The sequence below is a fragment of the Mustela nivalis genome, assembly GCF_964662115.1.
Source record: "Mustela nivalis genome assembly, contig: HAP1_SCAFFOLD_1201, whole genome shotgun sequence".
NCBI lineage: Eukaryota > Metazoa > Chordata > Mammalia > Carnivora > Mustelidae > Mustela > Mustela nivalis.
This window is the reverse complement of record NW_028135463.1, coordinates 53,345-66,680: the sequence shown is the minus strand read 5'-3', so window position 1 is coordinate 66,680 and position 13,336 is coordinate 53,345.

The following is a 13,336-nucleotide window of genomic DNA, read 5'->3' as shown; positions in this document are numbered from 1 at the left end:
TCAAGTGATATTACAGATAAAGGGCTGTTATCCAAGATCTATAAAGAACTTCTCCAACTTAACACATAATCCAGTCAAGAAATGAGCAGAAGAAATGAACACACACTTCTCCAAACAAGATGTATAAATAGCTAACAAACATATGAATAATATTGTTCATCAGTGCTTCCCAACTTCAGATTTTCTAGAGGATCTTTAATACAAATAATGATATCTAGGCACCATCTTCAGAAATTCTGACTTATTTGATAAGACATGGAGCAACAGAAACTCTTTCATTGGTGGTAGGAATGCAAATAGCCATTTTGGAAGACAGTTTGGCAATTTCTTAAAAACTAAGTATACTCTTGCTATATGATTCAGCAACTTCTTTGGTATTTACCCAAAAGCATTAAAAACTTATATCCACACAAAAATCCTACAGACAAATATTTAGAGCAGCTCTATTCATAATGGACAAAACTGGAAAGCAATCAAATGTTGCTCAGGCAAATGAATTAATAAACTATGATACAGCCATATAATTGAATATTAATCAGCTCTAAAAATAAATGAGCTGTCAAGTCATAAAAAGATATGGAGGAAACTTAAATGTATATTACTAAGTGAGAAAAGCAAATCTGAAAAAATTACACACTATATGATTCCAACTCTTTGTATGATATTCTGAAAAAGGCAAAACTATGGAGACAGTAAAAAAAAAAAATCAGTGGTGGTCAGGGTTGGGGGAATTATGAATCTGTTGAGCACATAAGATTTTTTATAACAGTGAAACTATTTTGTATGATACTATAATGACAGACAGATGTCATTATACATTTGTCCAAACCCATAAAATATACACCACCATGATAAAACACAACATAAACTGGGACTTGGAGGTGAATAGGAGGTGTTAGTGTAGAGTTATTCTTGGTAAGAAATGAACCATACTTGTAAGTGGTGATGATAATGAGTGGGAGGACATGTATCTGGAAAATCTCATATCATAAACTTTTATCATAAACCTAAAACTGCTCTAAAATAATAAAATCTTTAATAAAAATGTACTTTTATATATTTTTACCAAAGACATATCCTAGTCCTATTATATAATAGTAACTTAATAATTTTTAACAGTGTGTAACCTACTAAGTGAATCAATCCATTGTGTCAAAACCTGTATTTTAGATCTGTCTGATTAAAGTTGAAGGGGTTCCTGGGTAGCTCAGTCAGTTAAGCATCTGGTTTCAGCTCAGGCCATGATCTCTAGGTCCTAGCATGGAGCCCCAGAATGGGATTTCCTGCTCAGCAGAGAGTCTGCCTCTCTCTCTCTTTCTATATCTGCCCCTCCCCACTGTTCATTTTCTTTCTCTCCCTCTCAAATAAATAAACAAAATGTTAAAAAAAAATTAAGTTGAAGACAAAATCAATCTCCATCTGCTCCCTTTTGGAACTCCACTGAAAAAATAATACATAAATTGCTTTTATTGTTTTAATTTGTGTTTTTGTTTAATACATAAGTCCACAAAGTTAGTTGAAATATGAGACAGCAGTGCCCATTCCTTGTTTATTTTCAAATTGCTAACAAGCAGGTGAGGAACTTTTTCAGAGGACTCAGACAAAAAAATCAACTATACCTAATATATGCAGAGGATTCCACTCAACAACAGAAATACAAAGTTTTCTCAAGTGGACATGGAACAACTTCCAGGATATATTATATGTTTGGTCACAAAAAAATCCTGGGACATTTTAAAAGTTCTAAATCATAGAAAGTAACTTTTCCAAACACAGTGTAATGAAGCTAGAAATAAATAATAGAAAAGGAAGTAGAAAATTCCATATATGGAAACTGAACAACACGTTTTAACAACCAAGTGTCAAAGAAAAAGTCAGAGGGACACTGAAAATACTTAGAGGTGAAAGAAAACAACGACAATGAAAAAATATACCAAAACATATGGGAGGAAGCAAGGGCAGTGCTCATGGGGATATTTATAGCTATGAATGAGTTCATTAAAAAATAATCTCAAATTAATAACTTAACTTTACACTTTGATGAACTAGAAAAAAAGAGCAAACTAAACTTAAGGCAAGAGGAAGAAAATAAGGAAGATTAGAGCAGTGAAGTAATGAAAGACTAGAGATTTTATTAAAAAAAAGTTGATTCTTTAAAAAAAATGAAAAAAATTGACAAAGAAAAAGAGAACAAACTCAAATTATGAAAATAAGAAATGAAACTGGAGAATGTTGACTTTATAGAAATAAAAAAGGAATATAAAAGAATATTACAAACTACTATTTGCCAAAAATCAGGTAAGATAGATAAAATAAATACATTTTTAGAAACACAAAACTACCAAAACTGATTCAAGAAGAAATAGAAAATCACAACAGAACTATAATAGGTAAAAAGATTATCTTGGTAAACAAAAAAAACTTCCAAAAAGAAAAGCTCAGAACCAAATGACTTTACAGGTGAAGTAATTAATTTCAACCAGATATATCCATAATTAAGCCAATTTTTCTTAGATGGTTCTAAAAAACAGAAGAGTTAAAACTTGCTAATTCATTCCTAACTCTTTCTATGATGCCATTGCCCTATACACAAGCCAAAGACATCTTTAAAAAAGAAACTAAACACCAATATTACTTAAGAATATAGATACAGGGGCACCTGGGTGGCTCAGTGGGTTAAGCCGCTGCCTTCAGCTCTGGTCATGATCTCGGGGTGCTGGGATTGAGTCCCGCATCGGGCTCTCTGCTCAGCAGGGTGCCTGCTTCCTCCTCTCTCTCTCTGCCTGCCTCTCTGCCTACTTGTGATCTCTCTCTCTGTCAAATAAATAAATAAAATCTTAAAAAAAAATAGAATATAGATACAAAGACCCTCATCAAAGTACTAATAACCTGAATCCAGCAGTATAATGAAAATATCATATATCATGATGAAGGGGGATTTTTCCCCCAGGAATGCAGGGATGGTTCAAACATTAGAAATAGTCAACAAATGCAACAACATAATTTCTTTTATGTAGTTTTTAATATAAAAATCAGCCATGAACTTCAATGACATTATTACAAACATGCAACAAAAAAATTTAGAAATGATCAGGAGGTATGATTTTTGTTGAAAGGGAAAGTTGATCAAATATTTATGATTATCTAAATCATGCAGTTCATAACATTATAACTGCAAATGAAATTCACTAATATAGGGAAGGGAATCAAGGATAGGGCCCCAAACTTAATTTTCAGCACTGTCATACACAGCCTATTTTCAAAATACTCTGAATCAACTATGGTATCCTCACAAGAGAAGGAAATGGAAATCTTTCCTGGGGAAGCATCATGAGTCAATAACAGTGTTGAAACAAACAAGAAACTCAGAAGTTACTTGCTCTCATAGAATATTAAACGCATTATTTAAAGCAGGTGTCAGGGAGCCTGAATGGCTCAGTCAGTTAAGAATCCAACTCTTGATTTCAGCTCAGGTCTTGATCTCAGGGTTGTGATTTTGAGCCCTGCTTCACTCTCTATGCTGGGTGTGGAGTCTACTCTTAAATAAATAAATAAATAAATAAATAAATAAATAAATAAATATTGAACTTTATTAAAATACAAATAAATAAAAATAAAATTTGAGAAAGGGGCGGCACCTGGTGGCTCAGTTGGTTAAGCATCTGACACTTGATCTCAGCTCAGCCCTTGATCTCAGCATTATAAGTTCAAGCCCCATGTTAGGCTCCACACTAGACATGGAGCGTACTTTATAAATAAGTAAATAAATATAATAGAGCATGTTTCAATAAGGTAATATGGTGTCAAAGTTTTCCTATTTTGCCACCAGAAACATGGAAGAATAGAGTAACAACAGCAGCAAAACTTCTTAAATTGTGGTTTGGCAATATAGAGTATTTTTTTTTTTTTTTAGGATCTATGGATAAGCTGATACAAAAGACATCCTTCAGAGTCAGATTTGTGACTCTAGCATACATTAATTTTAAAAACACTAAACTTAATTTTACATTTTTGGGGGGGTATCTTTTAGTTAGCTCAAGGCATTAAAATTTTAAGGGAGAATTTTTTATTTTAAATCTTGCTTCTAGGTAGCATGTTTTCTTTAATATTTTTCAAAAATTCACTATACATTAATTTTCAACAATAATACCAGTACCAGTTTTCCTTCTATTTCTGTCTCACTATCCCCACTAAATCTACACAAAAATGAAAAATCCAACTAAGAAGATCTCAGTATTCACTACTTCTTAGTCTCAGTATGGAATATTTATGGCTCTAGGAGAAATCCTGTATGAGGAAATAAGGAACTTTTGTTTATCTATCTTGGAAGATTTGGAACCTCAAGAAAAAGAGAATCTGTCACAAAAGCATGTTGTTAAAATCAAGTCAATATTATATTTAATGAGTTGTGGGAAGAGAACATTTGGATAGGTATAAACATTTATGTATGTACATGAAACCAACAACAGAGAAAAAAGGAAATTCTTACCTAGGCCAGAATTTTTATTAAGTGCATTCCTATCTGTGGGAGAAATAACTTTACAAACTTTTGTGTTAAATCATTTAATGTAAATATTCTCCATGAGATAGATTTTATTTTAACTATTGGAATACCTTTCTTTCCCCAAAAAACTTCACATTAATTTTCCTGGTGTGGTTGTATCACACCATGATTTTCCATATTCTCTAATATATACAGTATTTAAAATGTAAACTTCTGTCATTGTTACTCAAATATTTTAATTATTCATGTATAAACTTCAAATTATTTCACTTTAATAAAGTTTATTATATATATATATATATATATATATATATATATATATATGAAAGAGTGCAGGTGAGATAGTGTGAGAATAACAAGAATCGGTTTTTGTATATGAGTAGACCAAAGGCCACTCTTGATTTCCACAATAGTTATCTGTATTTTGGGTTCTCTTTAAACATCTCTACACAGACTCCAGGGGGAATCAATAAGAAACATCCTTTTTTTTTTTTTAAGTTGAAAACTTCTATATAATCTATTATTTTAATTTAATTTTTTTCAGTGTAACAGAATTCATTGTTTATGCACCACTTTATTCATTGAAATATTAGATGATGTATTTCAATATCACACCAAACTCCAAATATATCATATAGTAGAATAAGGAGGGGGAAAAAGAGAAATATTACCATTGCAATTGATGGGGGAAACAGTTGACAGCTTTTCATAAAACGCACACACAAACGACTCAAACTAAAAACATAAGGAATTTCCTCAATCTGATAAAAGTTTTATTAAAAAAACAAACAAACAAAAAAACAGGTAACATCATACTCAAAGGTAAAACATTAAAAGATTTTTCTCTAAGATCAAGACAAATATGTTCATTCTTAGCATACTCAACAAATATTATTTTAAAGAATTTCTATCCAAAGCAATTAATTAAGAAAAAAAAATAAAAATTGGGATGGAGGAAATTGGGGAGGAGTCAAGATGGAGAAGTAGCAGGCTGAGACTACTTCAGCTAGCAGATCAGCTAGATAGCTTATCTAAAGATTGCAAACACCTACAAATCCATCCGCAGATCAAAGAGAAGAACAGCAATTCTAGAAACAGAAAAGCAACCACTTTCTGAAAGGTAGGACTGGCGGAGAAGTGAATCCAAAGCGACAGGAAGATAGAATGCGGGGGGAGCCGCTGGCTCCCAGCAAGCGGCAGAGCAACGGAGCACAAAATAAGGACTTTTAAAAGTCTGTTCTGCTGAGGGACATTGTTACAGAGGCTAAACCGGGGCGAAGCCAATGCAGGGTCAGGGTGGCCTCAGGTCCCGCAGGGTCACAGAAGGATCAGGGGTGTCTGAGTGTCGCAGAGCTTGCGGGTATTGGAACGGGAATGCCGGCTACAGAGACAGAGCCAACAGTGAGCTCACAGCTCGGGGTTACCTTGAACCGGTCGCAGGCTCCGTGAGCTCGGAGTGCAGCCGGAGGTCAGGCAGACAGGAGTTACTGGGCGCTCTTCTCTGAGGGCGCACTGAGGAGTGGGGCCCCAGGCTCTCGGCTCTTCTGGGCCAGAGACCAGGAGGCTGCCATTTGTATTCCTGTCCTCTGGAACTCTACAGAAAGTGCTCAGGGAACAAAAGCTCCTGAAAGCAAACCCAAGCGGATTATTCAGCCCAGCCCCTGGTAAGGGCAGTGCAATTCCACCAAGGGCAAAGAGACTTGAGAATCACTACAACAGGCCCCTTCCGCCAGAAGATCAACAAGAAATCCATCCAAAAACAAGTTCACTTACCAAGGAGTGCAGTTTCAATACCAAGGAGAGCAGCAGAATTCCAGAGGAGGAGAAAGCAAAGCACGGAACTCATAGCTTTCTCCCTATGATTCTTTTGTCTTGCATTTAATTTAATTATTTTTCCTTTTTCATTTATTTTCTCTTCTTCTGTTAAATTTTTTTTTAACTTTTACCCTTTTCTTTTTTAACGTTTTTTAACTAGTTTATCATACATATATATATATATATATATATATATATATATATATTCTTCTTTTTTATACTTTTCCTTATTCGTTTTCTTTTTTTAATTCTTTTCTTTCTTTCTTTTTTTTTTTTCTCTTTCTTTCTTTCTGAACCTCTTTTTATCCCCTTTCTCCCCCCTGACGATTTGGGATCTCTTCTGATTTGGTTAAAACATATTTTCCTGGGGTTGTTGCCACCCTTTTAGAATTTTACTTGCTCCTTCATGTACTCTTATCTGGACAAAATGACAAGGCGGAAAAATTCAACACAAAAAAAAGAACAAGAGGCAGTACTGAAGGCTAGGGACCTAATCAATATAGACATTAATAATATGTCAGACCTAGAGATCAGAATGACAATTCTCAAGGTTCTAGCTGGGCTCAAAAAAGGCATGGAAGATATTAGAGAAACCCTCTAGGGAGATATAAAAGCCATTTCTGGAGAAGTAAAAGAACTAAAATCTAGCCAAGTTGAAATAAAAAAGCTATTCATGAGGTGCAATAAAAAATGGAGGCTCTCACTGCTAGGATAAATGAGGCAGAAGAAAGAATTAGCAATATGGAAGACCAAATGACAGAGAATAAAGAAACTGAGCAAAAGAGGGACAAACAGCTACTGGTCCATGAGGGGAGAATTTGAGAGATAAGTGACACCATAATATGAAACAACATTAGAACAATTGGGATTCCAGAAGAAGAAGAAAGAGAGAGGGGAGCAGAAGGTATACTGGAGAGAATTATTGGGGAGAATATCCCCAATATGGCAAAGGGAAAGCATAAAAATTCAGGAGGTTCAGAGAACACCCCTTAAAATCAATAAGAATAGGCCTACAGCCTGTCACCTAATAGTAAAATATACAAGTCTCAGTGACAAAGAGAAAATCCTGAAAACAGCCCGGGAAAAGAAGTCTGTAACATACAATGGTAAAAATATTAGATTGGCAGCAGACTTATCCACAGAGACCTGGAAAGCCAGAAAGAGCTGGCATGATATATTCAGAGCACTAAATGAGAAAAACATGCAGCAAAAAATACTATATCCAGCTGGGTTATCATTGAAAATAGATGGAGAGATTAAAAACTTCCAGGACAAACAAAAACTGAAAGAATTTGCAAACACCACACCAGCTCTACAGGAAATATTGAAAGGGGTCCTCTAAGCAAAGAGAGCCTACAAGTGGTAGATCAGAAAGGAACAGTAACAGTCACCTTACAGGCAATACAAATACAATGGCACTAAATTCATATCTCTCAATAGTTACCCTAAATGATAATGGGCTAAATGCCCCAATCAAAAGACACAGGGTATCAGAATGGATAACAAACAAAACCCATCTATATGTTGCCTCCAAGAAACTCATTTTAAGCCCGAAGACACCTCCAGATTTAAAGTGAGGGGGTGGAAAAGAATTTACTATGCTAAGGGACATCAGAAGAAAGCAGGAGTGGCAATCCTTATATCAGATCAATTAGATTTTAAGCCAAAGACTATAATAAGAGATGAGGAAGGACACTATATCATACTCAAAGGGTCTGTCCAACAAGAAGATCTAACAATTTTAAATATCTATGCCCCCAATGTGGGAGCAGCCAACTATATAAACCAATTAATAACAAAATCAAAGAAACACATCAACAACAATACAATAATAGTAGGGGACTTTAACACTCCCCTCACTGAAATGGACAGATCATCCAAGCAAAAGATCAGCAAGGAAATAAAGGCCTTAAATAATACACTGGACCAGATGGACATCACAGATATATACAGAACATTTCATCCCAAAGCAACAGAGTACACATTCTTCTCTAGTGCACATGGAACATTATCCAGAATAGATCACATCTTCAGTCCTAAATCAGGACTCAACAGGTATCAAAAGATTGGGATCAACCATGCATATTTTCAGACCACAATGCTCTGAAGCTAGAAGTCAATCACAAAAGGATGTTTGGAAAGAACCCAAATACATGGAGACTAAATAGCATCCTTCTAAAGAATAAATGGGTCAACCAGAAAATTAAAGAAGAATTGAAAAAATTCATGGAAACAAATGATAATGAAAACACAACAGTTCAAAATCTGTGGGACACAACAAAGGCAGTCCTGAGAGGAAAATATATAGTTGTACAAGCCTTTCTCAAGAAACAAGAAAGGTCTCAGGTACACAACCTTACCCTACACCTAAAGGAGGTGGAGAAAGAACAAGAAAGAAACCCTAAGCCCAGCAGAAGAGAAATCATAAAGATTAGAGCAGAAATCAATGAAATAGAAACCAAAAATACAATAGAACAAATCAACAAAAGTAGGAGCTGGTTTTTGAAAAAATTAATAAAATTGATAACCCCCTGGCCAGACTTACCAAAAAGAAAAGAGAAAGCACCCAAATAAATAAAATCATGAATGAAAGAGGAGAGATCACAACTAACACCAAAGAAATACAAACAATTATAAGAACATACTATGAGCAACTCTACGCCAACAAATTTGACAATCTGGAAGAAATGGATGCATTCATAGAAACATATAAACTACCACAACTGAACCAGGAAGAAATAGAACCGACCCATAACCAGAAAGCAGATTGAAACAGTCATTAAAAATCTCCAAACAAACAAAAGCCCAGGGCCAGAGGCTTCCCAGGGGAATTCTACCAAACATTTAAAGAACTAATTCCCATTCTCCCGAAACTGTTCCAAAAAATAGAAATGGAAGAAAAACTTCCAAACTCATTTTATGAGGCCAGCATCACATTGATCCCAAAACCAGACAAGGATCCCATCAAAAATGAGAGCTATAGACCAATATCCTTGATGAACACAGATGCAAAAATTCTCACCAAAATAATAGCCAATAGGATTCAACAGTACATTAAACAGATTATTCACCACGACCAAGTGGGATTTATTCCAGGGCTGCAAGTTTGGTTCAACATCCGCAAATCAATCAATGTGATCAAACACATCAATAAAAGAAAGAACAAGAACCATATGATACTCTCAATAGATGCTGAAAAAGCCTTTGACAAAGTAAAGCATCCCTTCCTGATTAAAACTCTTCAAAGTGTAGGGATAGAGGGCACATACCTCAATATTATCAAAGCCATCTATGAAAAACCCACCACAAATATCATTCTCAATGGAGAAAAACTGAAAGCTTTTCCGCTAAGGTCAAGAACATGGCAGGGATGTCCATAATCTCCACTGCTATTTGACATAGTACTAGAAGTCCTAGCGTCAACAATCAGACAACAAAAAGAAATTAGAGGCATCCAAATCAGCAAAGAAGAAGTCAAACTCTCACTCTTCGCAGATGATATGATACTATATGTGGAAAACCCAAAAGACTCCACTCCAAAACTGCTAGAACTTGTACAGGAATTCAGTAAAGTGTCAGGATATAAAATCAATGCACAGAAACCAGTTGTATTTCTCTACACCAACAAGACAGAAGAAAGAGAAATTAAGGAGTCAATCCCATTTTCAGTTGTACCCAAAACCACAAGATACCTAGGAATAAACCTAACCAAAGAGGCAAAGAATTTATACTCAGAAAACTGTAAATTACTCATGAAAGAAATTGAGGAAGACACAAAGAAATGGAAAATTGTTCCATGCTCCTGGATTGGAAGAATAAATATTATGAAAATGTCTATGCTACCTAAAGCAATCTACACATTTAATGCAATTCCTATCAAAGTACCATCCATCTTTTTCAAAGAAATGGAACAAATAATCCTGAAGTTTATATGGAACCAAAAAAGACCTCGAATAGCCAAAGGGATATTGAAAAAGAAAGCCAAAGTTGGTGGCATCACAATTCCAGTCTTCAAGCTCTATTACAAAGCTGTCATCATCAAGACAGCATGGTACTGGCACAAAAACAGACACATAGACTAATGGAACAGAATAAAAAGCCCAGAAATAGACCCTCAACTCTATGGTCAAGTAATCTTCGACAAAGCAGGAAAGAATGTTCAATGGAAAAAAGACAGCCTCTTCAGTAAATGGTGTTGGGAAAATTGGACATCCCATGCAGAAAAATGAAATTGGATAATTTCCTTACACCACACATGAAAATAGACTCAAAATGGATGAAGGACCTCAATGTGAAAAAGGAATCATCAAAATCCTTGAGGAGAACACAGGCAGCAACCTCTTTAACCTCAGCCACAGCAACATCTTCCTAGGAACATCACCAAAGGCAAGGGAAGCAAGGGCAAAAATGAACTATTGGGATTTCATCAAGATCAAAAGCTTTTGCACAGCAAAGGAAACAGTGAACAAAACCAAAAGACAACTGACCGAATGGGAGAAGATATTTGCAAACGACGTATCAGATAAAGGACTAGTGTCCAGAATCTATAAAGAACTTAGCAAACTCAACACCCAAAGAACAAATAATCCAATCAAGAAATGGGCAGAGGACATGAACAGACATTTCTGCAAAGAAGACATCCAGATGGCCAACAGACACATGAAAAAGTGCTCCATATCACTCGGCATCAGGGAAATACAAATCAAAACCACAATGAGCTATCACTTCACACCAGTCAGAATGGCTAAAATCAACAAGTCAGGAAATGACAGATGCTGGTGAGGATTTGGAGAAAGGGGAACCCTCCTACACTGTTGGTGGGAATGCAAGCTGGTGAAACCACTCTGGAAAACAGCATGGAGCTTCCTTAAAATGTTGCAAATAGAACTACCCTATGACCCAGCAAATGCACTACTGGGTATTTACCTTAAAGATACAAACGTAGTGATCCGAAGGGGCACGTGCACCCAAATGTTTATAGCACTAATGTCCACAATAGCCAAACTATGGAAAGAACCTAGATAATCCATCATCAGATGAATGGATCAAGAAGAAGTGGTATATATACACAATGGAATACTATGCAGCCATCAAAAGAAATGAAATCTTGTCATTTGCGACAACGTGGATGGAACTAGAGCATATCATGCTTAGTGAAATAAGTCAAGCGGAAAAAGACAACTCTCATATGATCTCCCTGATATGAGGAAGTGGTGATGCAACATGGTGGCTTAAGGGGTTAGGAGAAGAATAAATGAAACAAGATGGGATTGGGAGGGAGACAAACCATAAGTGACTCTTAATCTCACAAAACAAACAGGGTTGCTGGGGAAAGGAGGGTTGGGAGAAGGGGGGGTGGGGTTATGGACATTGGGGAGGGTATGTGCTTTGGTGAGTGCTGTGAAGTGTGTAAATTTGGCGATTCACAGATCTGTACCCCTGCGGATAAAAATATATTATATGTTTATAAAAAATTAAATAAAATTGGTATGAAAAAGTGAAATTATCTTTGTTCACAGACAGGTCATGATATAATATGTAAAAATTTTAAAGTATACACACACACACACACACACACACACACACAAACTAGTACAGAAAAAAAAAAAAAGAATTCCAGAAAGTTATAGAATATAAGATCAACAGAAAACAACTAGAGACATTTTTTGCACTAGCAATGAACAACCCAAAAGGAAATCAACAACATAGTTCCATTTATAATGACATCCAGAAGCATAAAATTGTTAGGAATAAATTTAACAGGGGATATAAAGACTTGTACACTGAAAAGTATAATACTTTGCTGGAAAAAAAAAAATTAAAGGATCCCAAATAAATGAAGAGAAAGATCATGTTCATGCATTAAAAGATTTAGTAGCATTTAAATGACAATACACCAATGCTATTTACAAATTCAATACACTCCTCTTCAAAATCTCAATTATTTTTTTTCTCAGAAATGGAAAAGCTAATTCTAAAACTCTTATGGAATTGCAAGACACCCTGAGTAAACAAAAAAATCCTGAAAAAAAGAACAAAGTTGGACAACTTAAATATCCTGACTTCTAAATTTAACTACAATGGACCAAGACCATTCATTGGAGGGGGGATATTCATATGCAAATTACACCACATATAGAAATCACTTCATAATGCGGACAGCTGGGTGGCACAGTTGGTTAGCATCTGACTCTTGGTTTCAGCTCAGGTCATGACCTCACTCTCCTGGGATGAGCCCAATGTCAGGCTCCGTGCTCAGCATGGAGTCTTCTTGAGATTTTCTCTCCCTCTCCCTCTCTCCTTCCTGCTCATTCTCTCTCTCTCTAAAATAAATAAATAAATCTTTTAAGAAATCATAATGGATGAACGATCTAAATACAAGAGCTAAAACAATAAACTCTTAGAAGAAAAGATAAGAATAAATCTTCATGAATGTGGATTTCATTATGGTATCTTGGATATGATACCAAAAAGTACAAGGAATAAAAGGGAAAAATAGTTAAATTTATTAAATTTTAAAAACTTTTTTGCATTAAAGGAAACTATTATGAGAGTGGAAAAATGACCCAGAGAAAGGAGGGATATCATGTTGGATAAGGGTCTAATATCCAGAATACATAAATCTTTGCAGATAAAAATTTAAAATCAGGATGACTAAGATCTCAACAGCAATATGACAAGCTGGAAGATAACTGATCAATACCTTTAAAACACTGAAGGCACATTACTTCAAGTTTATAATTCCTTGTGTAATCAAAATACTGGCCAAATAAGAGGGGAAAACAAGTACTTTTTCAGATATAAAAAGACTGAGACCCTGCCGTCCCTCTTAATCATGGCCTCAGTTCCAAAAACCAACAAAATAGAACCGTGGTCCTATTCCATTATTCCTAGCTGCAGTATCCAGGTGGCTCAGGCCTGCTTTGAACACTCTAATTTTTTCAAAGTAGACGCTTCGGGCCATGCGGGACACTCAGCTAAGAGCATCGAGGGGGCGCTGAGAGGCAAGGGGCAGGG